Source organism: Paramormyrops kingsleyae, chromosome 5, assembly GCF_048594095.1.
Source record: "Paramormyrops kingsleyae isolate MSU_618 chromosome 5, PKINGS_0.4, whole genome shotgun sequence".
Lineage (NCBI taxonomy): Eukaryota > Metazoa > Chordata > Actinopteri > Osteoglossiformes > Mormyridae > Paramormyrops > Paramormyrops kingsleyae.
The window spans coordinates 40,923,048-40,937,531 of NC_132801.1; positions in this window are offsets into that span (position 1 = coordinate 40,923,048).

Here is a 14,484-nt window from a genome sequence, read left to right on the forward strand (position 1 = left end):
AACCTCTCATATCTGGCAGTACAACCTCAAATCCTAGCGCTTTGACTTTTGCTACTCTTTTTGCGATATTCCTGTAGCAAAACCCACTCGTGCACTTGTAAATGCAAACTTGAGAGAGCATAGTCGGGGGCGGGGCTGGGGTGGGAATAAAGTCATTTTATTGGTCGATGCCTCACCAATGAACAACGCCAGCCACAATGCAAGCATTTGTATGCATATGTATCAGCTATTTTTTTAAAACGATTGGAAAATATTTTTATGAAATGTCATTAGTTTTACTGGTTTTTATATATCAGTAAAAGCGCAGCAATGTCGTTACTACACAGAGCAGCTCGCGCCATTTCGGTGGTGGTGGTGGTCGTCGTCGTTGTCGATCGATCGCGATGGCTGAATCGAACAATTTCTTATTTTTTAATATTTTTCTATACATTCAGTATTGTTAGTCAGAGACTGTTATATATAACTGCAAAGTTAAAAAATATAAGTGCCTTCTCATGTATTTTTAGTTAATTAAATTGTTAAATAAATGTACATAGTACAATAATTGCCTAAATGTTTATTATGTTTATGAAAATGACAGTTTTTACAATGCATTAAGCATGTTTTTCAAGATAACATGAAAGATTCTGAAAAATAAGAAAAATATCTGCATTTTAATGATCAGTGTTTTTAAACATCCCACCGTGAGTACTGATAAAAAAAACAAGACAAGATACTTCGTGACCAACCTTTTTGTAATAGAATACACTGTAGGCTACCATTCGTGTGGTCACTTCTTGCTAATAATTAAATTTATTGTTATTATTATTGTTGTTGTCGCATTTAATGTAAATGCACTTAAGTTTTCTTTTTACAGGAGCAGATTTCAGAAATAGAAAGTGCTGTAAGGAATCTGCTTAGCTGCATCCAAAAGCATAGCAATCCTCAAGCACAGGGGAATTACAACAGTTGTACCCCCGTGGCACCTCAACCTGGTACCAGTGCTTCCTTTGGGGTTGGCCAGGCTGTCAGTAGGCCAAACACAGTTCAACAAGAAATGCAAAGGTAAGGAATTGTGTACCCAAAGCCCCCTTCTTAGTCAAGTGTTCATATTTATATACTTTTTTTTAATTATGGGGGAACATTTTTTAACATTTTTATTAGTGCTGTCAAACGATTAAAATTTTTAATCAGATTAATCACAGGGTTGCTGTGGATTAATTTAGATTAATCACGATTAAATATCATTCATTTTTAATCTATATTAATCACAATTCATTTTACATGAGCAAACGGACTCAAGAAAAAAGGGAATATATATGCACTTAACATGTTTATTGAACATCTTGAACACGAGTCGGATGCATTCCATCTGCCACAGAAGTGCAATACCATGAACCCATATCAAAAAGCAAGATTTTTTCTGAGCCGGACAACTTGTCATATTTAAGATACCTCAGTTTATCTTCGTTCACTTACAATTAGCCCGAACTACCGTAAATCCGACAAATAATCCGACTAATCATGAAATCCAATTCTAGCCCAGTTAATTGCCATTATTAGCAATATCAGTTAACACATTACGCGCGGTGCTTTACGTATAAAACTCCGTAGCAACACGTCCACAGATAAGTTGGACGGTATAATTTGTGCGACCGATTTAATGAGCCATAAATGAGAAGTAGTGCTTAAACAGTATAAAACTACAACTTTCCCTTCTGTTGATAAAAGGCGCAGCCATCTTGGATTCTGAACTCGGGATCCTCTGTGTTGCTCCGAGATATTTCTCGGATCTCCGAGAAACGGGAGCGCGTATGTTGTCACTTCCGGCTTCAAAACTCCAGAATACAACTCGGAATACGAGTTCCCAGGGCAAATGGAATGCACTAAAACTGCCCGAAATGGGTTGACAGAGACATTTCAGGGATTTAGAGTCATTCTGCGCTGCACATGGGTTAATTGCGTTAAAAATTTTAATCAGATTAATCATGATGATGGATTAATCCACGTTATCCCGTTAATTTCGACAGCCCTAATTTTTATATATTTGTGTTCTATCACATGCAAGGTTGCAATTCAAGGTTCAGTAATGTCTTTTTATTTCTGTTGATAAGCAATCTGTTGGTGTGATGTGGTAAAGATGTAAGCTAGTAATCAATAGTTACAGGAAAGAACCCCATTAGGGCCCATCCATGATCTGTCATCAAAAGACAAATTCAGTGTTTGCAAACAGTGTTTTTTTAATGCCGATTCTGATATCCAAAGGAACAGCATACATTTTTTTCTCTTATTCCATGGATTTTACTTGTGTATTAGCCCTACAGTTACACACATTCAAATTAGCAAGCTCTCGAGTTTTGCTACTGTTTTACCTTCATAGTTCCCGGCCCGAAAAAATTATACCTAAAGATGTTTTTTTTTAGCATTTAAACACAAAATGAACCAGATAAAATAAGAAGAGCATATACTGTACTAAACACATCTAAGCACATTTATCAAAACAGTCATTTGTAAAGTAAGAAAATAAATGTATCCAAACAATGTGTAAAGTTAAAAAAAAAACAATGTGTCCTGCCCCAATCGTCCGCTCCTTCCGTGTGCCACGCCCCCTCGTTAACCCCGTGTGGAATCCCCATGTGATCAGCTGTTTCTGGTTGTTTTCATCAGCCCTCTGTATTTCGTCCGCATTTCAGTTTGTTTCCCCAGTCCGGTCATTGTATTGTCCGTCTGTGTTTTGCCTGCCTTACCTGTAATTAAACCCAGTATTCCTCGATACCCTGACATCTGCGCCTTTGTCTCCATTCCGTCCCCACTCAGCACGACAATATTATTATAATTGAATGTATTAATGGTTTATTATTAATATAAAAAATAATGAATAATAAATCTTTATATTTAAATGTATTTCATTATATAATTACTGTTACTGTCTATCGTTGTCTAAATGTATTTTTACTGTCTAAATATATATATTCAGCTAGTGTAAACATGCACGATGCTCTCACAGCGAATTCAAGGCTGAAACTGAAGCGTTACCCATTGTTTCCGCTGAGAGACGTGCCCCGTGATTAATTTCTCCGTGCTTACAAGTTATCTTAGGTCGGCGTTCACGGTTTGACTTCTTAGATTCAGATCGAGCTCTAGGTAATTTTTTTTTTCGAACTGGTTGGTTCGAATTTGAAGAAATTAGAATTCTAATGCGTTTGAGAACTGAGGTACCACTGTATAGTTATGATGCAAATGTATAGATTTAGAACTTGCTTCTTAATTTTAAATGTATATTTCCATATTATATTTATTTGCTTACCGCTTTGTCTTTGTATTGTATGTGTCAAAGAGGATAGAATGGAGCCTCTTGTTATGGTAGAAAAAAATACAATACTATTTCCAAAAAAGATTGGACAGTGTGCAAAATGTAAATGAAACAGAAGGCAATGATTTGATCATAGAAACCCATATTTGATTGAAAATATAACAAAGACAGCACATCAGATGTTGAAACAGAAATTTTATTGTTAAGCGACAAATATATATGGGGCGCTGTTTGTAAACGAAACATTTTTGTACTTGCCACTTTTTCAACATTTAGTGCAATTTTCTAACATTTAGCTAGAAGTCAATGGTGTTGTGGATCATCATATTTTTTGCTGTGTAGATTATTTGCACAATTGTTCATCATATGTAAATATAAATGGTATGTCTATATATAAATATTAAATGTAAATGTCAAATATAAATGTTAAATATAAATATTAAAGTTAAATGTAAATATAAATGTTAAATATAAATGTTAAATGTTAACTTATATCTAAATGTTAAATGTAAATATAAATGTTAAATATAAATGTTAAATGTTAACATATCTAAATGTTAAATGTAAAAGTTAAATATAAATATAAATGTTAAATATAAATGTTAACTTATATCTAAATGTTAAATGTAAATGTAAATGTTAAATGTAAATGTTAAATATAAATGTTAAATGTAGACTCTAAATGTTGAGAACATATGCAAATTCGCCACGCTCATCTACATAGAAATGGGCGGTAACGACGAAATTAGCAGGCCAAACCAGCCCCGTTATAGCTAAAATATATCATATTTTTTGCTGTGTAGATTATTTGCACAATTGTTCATCATATGTAAATATAAATGGTATGTCTATATATAAATATTAAATGTAAATGTCAAATATAAATGTTAAATATAAATATTAAAGTTAAATGTAAATATAAATGTTAAATATAAATGTTAAATGTTAACTTATATCTAAATGTTAAATGTAAATATAAATGTTAAATATAAATGTTAAATATAAATGTTAAATGTTAAATATAAATGTTAAATGTAAAAGTTAAATGTAAATATAAATATAAATGTTAAATATAAATGTTAACTTATATCTAATTTCTATGCAGATGAGCGTGGCGAATTTGCATATGTTCTCAACATTTAGAGTCTACATTTAACATCTACACTCACCTAAAGGATTATTAGGAACACCATATTAATATGGTGTTTGACCCCCTTTCGCCTTCAGAACTGCCTTAATTCTACGTGGCATTGATTCAACAAGGTGCTGAAAGCATTCTTTAGAAATGTTGGCCCATATTGATAGGATAGCATCTTGCAGTTGATGGAGATTTGTGGGATGCACATCCAGGGCATGAAGCTCCCGTTCCACCACATCCCAAAGATGCTCTATTGGGTTGAGATCTGGTGACTGTTGGGGCCATTGTAGTACAGTGAACTCATTGTCATGTTCAAGAAACCAATTTGAAATGATTCGAGCTTTGTGACATGGTGCATTATCCTGCTGGAAGTAGCCATCAGAGGATGGGTACATGGTGGTCATAAAGGGATGGACATGGTCAGAAACAATGCTCAGGTAGGCCGTGGCATTTAAACGATGCCCAATTGGCACTAAGGGGCCTAAAGTGTGCCAAGAAAACATCCCCCACACCATTACACCACCACCACCAGCCTGCACAGTGGTAACAAGGCATGATGGATCCATGTTCTCATTCTGTTTACGCTAAATTCTGACTCTACCATTTGAATGTCTCAACAGAAATCGAGACTCATCAGACCAGGCAACATTTTTCCAGTCTTCAACTGTCCAATTTTGGTGAGCTCGTGCAAATTGTAGCCTCTTTTTCCTATTTGTAGTGGAGATGAGTGGTACCCGGTGGGGTCTTCTGCTGTTGTAGCCCATCCGCCTCAAGGTTGTGCGTGTTGTGGCTTCACAAATGCTTTGCTGCATACCTCGGTTGTAACGAGTGGTTATTTCAGCCAAAGTTGCTCTTCTATCAGCTTGAATCGGTCGGACCATTCTCCTCTGACCTCTAGCATCAACAAGGCATTTTCGCCCACAGGACTGCCACATACTGGATGTTTTTCCCTTTGCACACCATTCTTTGTAAACCCTAGAAATGGTTGTGCGTGAAAATCCCAGTAACTGAGCAGATTGTGAAATACTCAGACCGGCCCATCTGGCACCAACAACCATGCCACGCTCAAAATTGCTTAAATCACCTTTCTTTCCCATTCTGACATTCAGTTTGGAGTTCAGGAGATTGTCTTGACCAGGACCACACCCCTAAATGCATTGAAGCAACTGCCATGTGATTGGTTGATTAGATAATTGCATTAATGAGAAATTGAACAGGTGTTCCTAATAATCCTTTAGGTGAGTGTATATTTAACATTTAACATTTACATTTAACATTTACATTTACATTTACATTTAACATTTAGATATAAGTTAACATTTATATTTAACATTTATATTTATATTTAACATTTACATTTAACATTTAGATTTATATTTACATTTAACATTTATATTTACATTTAACATTTAGATATAAGTTAACATTTAACATTTATATTTATATTTAACATTTACATTTAACATTTAGATTTATATTTACATTTAGATTTACATTTAACATTTAGATATAAGTTAACATTTATATTTAACATTTATATTTATATTTAACATTTACATTTAACATTTAGATTTATATTTACATTTAACTTTAATATTTACATTTAACTTTTATATTTACGTTTACATTTAACATTTATATTTGACATTTACATTTAATATTTATATATAGACATACCATTTATATTTACATATGATGAACAATTGTGCAAATAATCTACACAGCAAAAAATATGATGATCCACAACACCATTGACTTCTAGCTAAATGTCAGAAAATTGCACTAAATGTTGAATACAAAAATGTTTCGTAACTTTACAAACGACACCCCATAAATATATGCTCAATTTGAATTTCATGCTGGCAACACATTTAAAAAAAGTTGGAACAGGGGAATGTTTACCACTGTGTTACATCACCTGTTCTTTTAACAACAATCTGTAAATGTTTGGGAACTGAGGAGATCAGTTGCTGGAGTTTTGATAGTGAAATGTTGTCCCTTTCTTTCCTGACATAGGATTTCAACTGCCAAACAGTTTGGGGACTCCTTTATCATATTTTTAGTTTTATGATGCAACAAAGGTTTTCAACGAGTGACAGGTGTGGACTGCAGACTCTTCTACTGCGGAGCCATGCTGTTGTAATATTTGCAGAATAAGAAGAACATAAGAAATTTACAAAGGAGAGAACATAAGAACATAAGAAATTTACAAATGAGAGGAGGCCATTCGGCCCATCAAGCTCGTTTGGGGAGAACTTAGCTAATAGCTCAGAGTTGTTAAAATCTTATCTAGCTCTGATTTAAAGGAACCCATGGTTTTAGCTTCCACTACAATAGCAGGAAGACTATTCCATACTCTGACTACACGCTGTGTAAAGAAGTGCTTCCTCAAATTTGTTTTAAAATGTTCTCCCGCTAATTTCCACTTATGGCCACGAGTTCTAGTATTTAGACTAATATTGAAATAGTCATTTGGCTGAACAGCATCCAGACCCGTTAGAATCTTATAGACCTGAATCATATCCCCCCTTAGTCTCCTTTGCTCAAGGCTGAACAGATTCAGTTCCGTTAACCTCTCCTCGTAAGACATTCCTCTAAGACCAGGAATCATTCTCGTAGCTCTTCGTTGCACCTTTTCTAAGGCAGCAATGTCCTTCTTGAGGTATGGTGACCAAACCTGCACACAATATTCTAGGTGGGGTCTTACCAAGGAATTATATAAGTGTAACATCACCTCCCTTGACTTAAACTCCACACATCTAGAGATATAACCCAACATTCTGTTCGCCTTTTTTATTGCTTCCCCACATTGGCGAGAGTGGGACATGGAAGCATCAACATACATACCGAGATCTTTCTCGTAATCAGCTACCTTTATTTCAGTGGAACCCATAAAATATCTGTACTGTATATTTCTGCTCCCAGCATGGATTACCTTACATTTATCTGTGTTAAATTTCATCTGCCAGGTATCAGCCCATTCGCTAATTAAATCCAGATCCCGTTGAAGCCTCTCTGCTGCTAGATTAGTATCTGCTACCCCGCCCACCTTAGTGTCGTCTGCAAATTTAACCAGTTTACTGTATGTGTTCGTGTCAATATCATTAATGTAAATTAGGAACAATAGTGGTCCTAAAATTGAACCCTGCGGTACCCCACTATAAACGGAGGCCCACTGTGACATAGTGCCTCTAATAACTACTCGCTGGTTCCTATCAGTTAGCCAGTTTTTGATCCAAGCTGCCACAGTTCCTAAAATTCCTAAAGCTTTAAGCTTTAACAAGAGCCGTTTGTGGGGGACAACATCAAAGGCTTTCTGGAAATCTAAGTAAATCACATCATAGGCCTTTTTGTGATCAATTTCACTTGTAGCTTCCTCAAAGAACTCAAGCAGATTCGTTAAGCAGGATCTACCTCTCCTAAATCCATGTTGGCTATCCTTTATAATGTTATTTGCATCTAGGTAATCTACCATTTTCACTTGAATTATAGCTTCCATTATTTTTCCAGTAATGCTAGTTAAACTGATTGGCCTATAGTTTGCTGGATTACTTCTATCCCCTTTTTTGAATATGGGTGTTATATTAGCATGCTTCCAATCTGATGGTACCACACCCGCAGATAACGATTTCTGGAATATTAAAGTCAAAGGTTGGCTAATAATATCCCTCATCTCTTTCAAGACTAAAGGTAAGATGCCATCAGGCCCCTGCGATTTATTTATTTTGAGTTTAGCTAGGCTTAGTATCACATCAACCTCAGTTATACATATATTGGTCATAGATGATGCTGTATTCGTATTAATTGGTGGTAAGTTACTTGTGTTCTCTATTGTGAACACCCTTGAAAAATAATCATTAAACTCGTTTACCATATCAATTTCGTTATCAATTATAAGGCCCTTACTATCCTGCAAATTAGTGATTTCAGCTTTTAGTGCTCTCTTGGAGTTAAAATATTGGAAGAAACCTTTACTGTCATGCTTAGCCTCCAATGCAATTTTTCTTTCTACATCCCTCTTTGATAGCCTAATGTCATTTTTTAACTCTGCCTGTAGACTTAGATACTCCTGCTTGATTTTGAAATCATTAGTTATTTTCCATGTGGAACAGAGCCCTTTTCCTCCTGACTTTATTCTTAATTTCCTTAGTAAACCACCTTGGTTGTCGTTTCCTAGATTTAGTTTTGCTGGAAACAGGTATGAAGTCCTCTTATACTTGCAACAATGTGCTTTTGAAAAATTCCCATGCCTCTTCAACTGTTTTGCTATTTAACTCTGTCCAGTTTACAGTTTCTAATTTCCGTCTCATACCATTAAAGTTAGCCTTCCTAACATTGTATACTTTTAATTTAGACTTTGCTCTTCGGACACTAAAATTAACCTCGAATTTAACCATGTTATGATCACTACCGTACAATGGGTCTAAAACCTCTAATTTTCCAATCCTATCCTGGTTATTACAAAAAACGAGATCAAGAAGGGCTTCTCCCCTGGTAGGAGTATTAACAAACTGAGTAAAAAAACAATCCTGTACTAATTCCACCATCTCAAGTTCATTTACAGAAGAGCCAGAGACTGTGTCCCACTGTATCCCAGGTAAATTAAAATCACCCATAACCACCACATCATTTTTATTACTCATAATCCTGATATCATCATATAATATTCTGCTTTCCTCTACAGCTACATTAGGTGCCCTATAACAAACCCCGACAATAAGGCCATTTGAATCTTTAGTAGGGCTGGACAATAATTCGATATCAATATATATCGCGATAGAATTTTTTTCAATAACGGTGATACGATTTTTAAACACATTTCCGATATTTCGATATACATTTGAATATACCAAATGTATAGAGGGAACCGCCAAATTCCCCTTTGTCTTAGCATTTTCTCATCGGTTATGTCGATTCTTTTATGTCGCCGAACCCTAATATCTTGAGCACAAAAGAGGGCCAAAATCGCCACTTAACATCGGTTATATCCATCCCCAGGACGATTCGCCGGCTTTTAAAAATGTATCACAAGTGCTAAACAGCGCGTATTCAAATCGCATTTGCATGGTAATTTGCTGAACAACGCAGCTGTGAAACGCGATACAGGTAAAACTTTTTTAGACAGCATAAATAATATTGAAGCATTTGTTTTCAAGCAGACTGTTAAAGGCAAAAGCAACAAAGCATTTTAGACTTTGTAAAGAAACCATAGTAACCCCGTGTATGATACTTTTCAGAGCTGCGTCAGAGGGAAATGACTCGTGAATTTAATTTTGACACTGGTTAGCTTTTTGTGAAAACGAACTACAGTACACCCCGCAGGTTTTTTGTGATTTTGTGAGCGATCTTTGTGTTTTCAATGTTAAAGAATATAAAGGTTTGTATCTAGAAACAACGGTGGTTTTTATTGTATACTGGTAAATCTCTGCCGTTAGTTGGTGCACATATGCCTTTTGTTAAGCAATATGTATGTCGGAACAGGTGTTGTGCCAAAAGGTGACTGTCTGCCAGAAACTGATTACGATCCGCGGGAGCGCGCACAGCCTGTTCAGGACGCATCGCAGTTTCTGTGCGACTAAGGCGGGTAATTTCGATATCAAATCGTCTTAAAATGCAAAAAGTATACAGTACATGTATCCCCGAGATAACAGCGAAGGTATGTCTTTGTCAGATTTAAGGGTTTGGTGAATTTTTAAATAAATAATTGCAATAAGAGTCAAAGGAAGCCATTGTCATGTAAAACGCTTTAAATTAAAACAGTCCTCGGTCGTAACTGCGTTGTAAAACTGTAACCTTACGTCATGAAACCAGGGAAGTTCAAATGCGACACATTAATGTAGATATATGTTCATAAATGTTCCTACGTCTAAATGAGTTTCGCTACACAACCGATGTGGATTAATTAAATAAAGACAATTCTTCATCTTGCAGTCATATTAAAGAGTCAGTGGATTTTTCCTGCTCTGTGCTGCGGTATCAACTATCCAGTCCTTTTTACCACTTTAAACACCTGTATAGGACCAGTATAACCAGTACAATGTAGTTTACCCATTGCCAAAAAGTGATTACACTCAATATCTCTTTACTGAATGGTTCTTTCTGCCTGACTTTAATTGTTTTACACTCTTCTGGGTTGTATGTACATGATTAGTAAACAACTAACCCATTTTTATGACTTTAAACACCTCTATAGGACCAATGTACAATGCAGTTCACCCATTGCCAAAAAGTGATTACACTCAATATCTCTTTACTGAATGGCTCTGTCTGCCTGATTTTAATTTCTTTACACTCTTCTGGGTTGTATTTACAGGATTAGTAAACAACTAACCCATTTTTACCACTTTAAACATCTCAATATGACCAATGTACAATGTAGTTCACCCATTGCCAAAAAGTGATTACACTCAATATCTCTTTACTGAATGGTTCTTTCTGCCTGACTTTAATTGTTTTACACTCTTCTGGGTTGTATGTACATGATTAGTAAACAACTAACCCATTTTTATGACTTTAAACACCTCTATAGGACCAATGTACAATGCAGTTCACCCATTGCCAAAAAGTGATTACACTCAATATCTCTTTACTGAATGGCTCTGTCTGCCTGATTTTAATTTCTTTACACTCTTCTGGGTTGTATTTACAGGATTAGTAAACAACTAACCCATTTTTACCACTTTAAACATCTCAATATGACCAATGTACAATGTAGTTCACCCATTGCCAAAAAGTGATTACACTCAATATCTCTTTACTGAGTGGCTCTTTCTGCCTGATTTTAATTTCTTTACACTCTTCTGGGTTGTATGTACAGGATTAGTAAACAACTAACCCATTTTTATGACTTTAAACACCTCTATAGGACCAATGTACAATGCAGTTCACCCATTGCCAAAAAGTGATTACACTCAATATCTCTTTACTGAGTGGCTCTGTCTGTCTGATTTTAATTTCTTTACACTCTTCTGGGTTGTATGTACAGGATTAGTAAACAACTAACCCATTTTTATGACTTTAAACACCTCTATAGGACCAATGTACAATGCAGTTCACCCATTGCCAAAAAGTGATTACACTCAATATCTCTTTACTGAGTGGCTCTGTCTGTCTGATTTTAATTTCTTTACACTCTTCTGGGTTGTATGTACAGGATTAGTAAACAACTAACCCATTTTTATGACTTTAAACACCTCTATAGGACCAGTGTACAATGCAGTTCACCCATTGCCAAAAAGTGATTACACTCAATATCTCTTTACTGAATGGCTCTGTCTGCCTGATTTTAATTTCTTTACACTCTTCTGGGTTCTATGTACAGGATTAGTAAACAACTAACCCATTTTTACCACTTTAAACACCTCTATAGGACCAGTATAATGTAATTCACCCATTGCCAAAAAGTGATTACACTCAATATCTCTTTACTGAATGGCTCTGTCTGTCTGATTTTAATTTCTTTACACTCTTCTGGGTTGTATTTACAGGATTAGATTTATTAAGTTTAGGAGTGTTCTTATCTTCGATAAATGTGGTTGGACATAGGGTTTTCTTAATATTTCCCCAAAAAACATAGAAGCAAAAAAATATAAATCAAAACAGAACTTTGTATTACTTTCAACGTGTTTATTTTGCAATACTTAGTGCTAAAATAAAAACAGATGCTTGTAGGACCAAAATATAAAAAACTATATACATGCAAAAAGAACTAATATACAGTATGTACAAGACACCAGGGTGAAGAATAGACTTTACTGGCAGGCCTCACAAATGAACTGCTTTTTTCTAGGATTGTTGACACAGCCCCTGTGGTACCATCTTATGGAAGATTATAAGCACAAAAATTCAAATGGCAATTCATTTTGCAATTTGCAATTCAATATTCAATCAGAGCATGCATTTGTCATTTCAATATTTAATCTGAGCATGTAATTTGAAAATATATCTTGCAATCGGCAATTCAATATGCAAAGTGCTTATGCAATCCTTAATTCATTTCAAAATAAGAGTAATAGCGACAGAAGAGCCTGTAGCAAGTATTTGTGCCTTAGCAGATGACATGGAAACCGACCACAGGTTGTGAACCTGTGGTCGATTAGTTTTCCTCAATAAGTTGAAATTGAATTTGCGAACTGAATTCAGATTAAACTAATAAACTCAGATTGAGTTTTTTTAATGCGACAACTGCATATTCAAGTATACACAATTCATATTCAGTTTCTAGTAGCACAAATATCAGCCCATAGAGGTAGCCCTCAATGGCCACCACAGGTATCTCGATGGCGGGTCTCCCCACTCTTAGATTAGTTTGCATCCTTCCCGTGTCAAGTCCAGTTAAGATGGAAAGTTCCTCTACCCTCTGTGAGAGCAAAAGCAACCTATCAAACACATCTATTGCTGATACCCGATTGTTTTCCATGTCATCTGCTAAGGCACAAATACTTGCTACAGGCTCTTCTGTCGCTATTACTCTCTAAACGAACAAGTCCATTGAATGCTGGTGAGGCCCTAAACAAGGAAGTGACGTCGTTAATGAAGGTCCGCCTTGATGAGCGGTCTGACAGTTGGGAATTGCAAATTGAGTTTTCTTCCCCAACATGCAATGCAATTGCCGGGGACGCCATTGCATTTGAATAAAGTGGCAAAAAACCCATGGCAATACGCAATGCAATTCAGTGCTTTGTTATTCTATTTATTATTCAAAATATTTTGAAATGAATTAAGGATTGCTTAAGCACTTTGCATATTGAATTGCCGATTGCAAGATATATTTTCAAATTACATGCTCAGATTAAATATTGAAATGACAAATGCATGCTCTGATTGAATATTGAATTGCCAATTGCAAAATGAATTGCCATTTGAATAAATTGGCAAAAAACCCATGGCAATACAAAATGCAATTCAGTGAATTGTTATTCTATTTATTATTCAAAATATTTTGAAATGAATTAAGGATTGCATAAGCACTTTGCATATTGAATTGCCGATTGCAAGATATATTTTCAAATTACATGCTCAGATTAAATATTGAAATGACAAATGCATGCTCTGATTGAATATTGAATTGCCAATTGCAAAATGAATTGCCATTTGAATTTTTGTGCTTATAATCTTCCATAAGATGGTACCACAGGGGCTGTGTCAACAATCCTAGAAAAAAGCAGTTCATTTGTGAGGCCTGCCAGTAAAGTCTATTCTTCACCCTGGTGTCTTGTACATACTGTATATTAGTTCTTTTTGCATGTATATAGTTTTTTATATTTTGGTCCTACAAGCATCTGTTTTTATTTTAGCACTAAGTATTGCAAAATAAACACGTTGAAAGTAATACAAAGTTCTGTTTTGATTTATATTTTTTTGCTTCTATGTTTTTTGGGGAAATATTAAGAAAACCCTATGTCCAACCACATTTATCGAAGATAAGAACACTCCTAAACTTAAGAAATCTAATCCTGTAAATACAACCCAGAAGAGTGTAAAGAAATTAAAATCAGACAGACAGAGCCATTCAGTAAAGAGATATTGAGTGTAATCACTTTTTGGCAATGGGTGAACTACATTATACTGGTCCTATAGAGGTGTTTAAAGTGGTAAAAATGGGTTAGTTGTTTACTAATCCTGTACATAGAACCCAGAAGAGTGTAAAGAAATTAAAATCAGGCAGAAAGAGCCACTCAGTAAAGAGATATTGAGTGTAATCACTTTTTGGCAATGGGTGAACTACATTGTACATTGGTCATATTGAGATGTTTAAAGTGGTAAAAATGGGTTAGTTGTTTACTAATCCTGTAAATACAACCCAGAAGAGTGTAAAGAAATTAAAATCAGGCAGACAGAGCCATTCAGTAAAGAGATATTGAGTGTAATCACTTTTTGGCAATGGGTGAACTACATTGTACATTGGTCATATTGAGATGTTTAAAGTGGTAAAAATGGGTTAGTTGTTTACTAATCCTGTAAATACAACCCAGAAGAGTGTAAAGAAATTAAAATCAGGCAGACAGAGCCATTCAGTAAAGAGATATTGAGTGTAATCACTTTTTGGCAATGG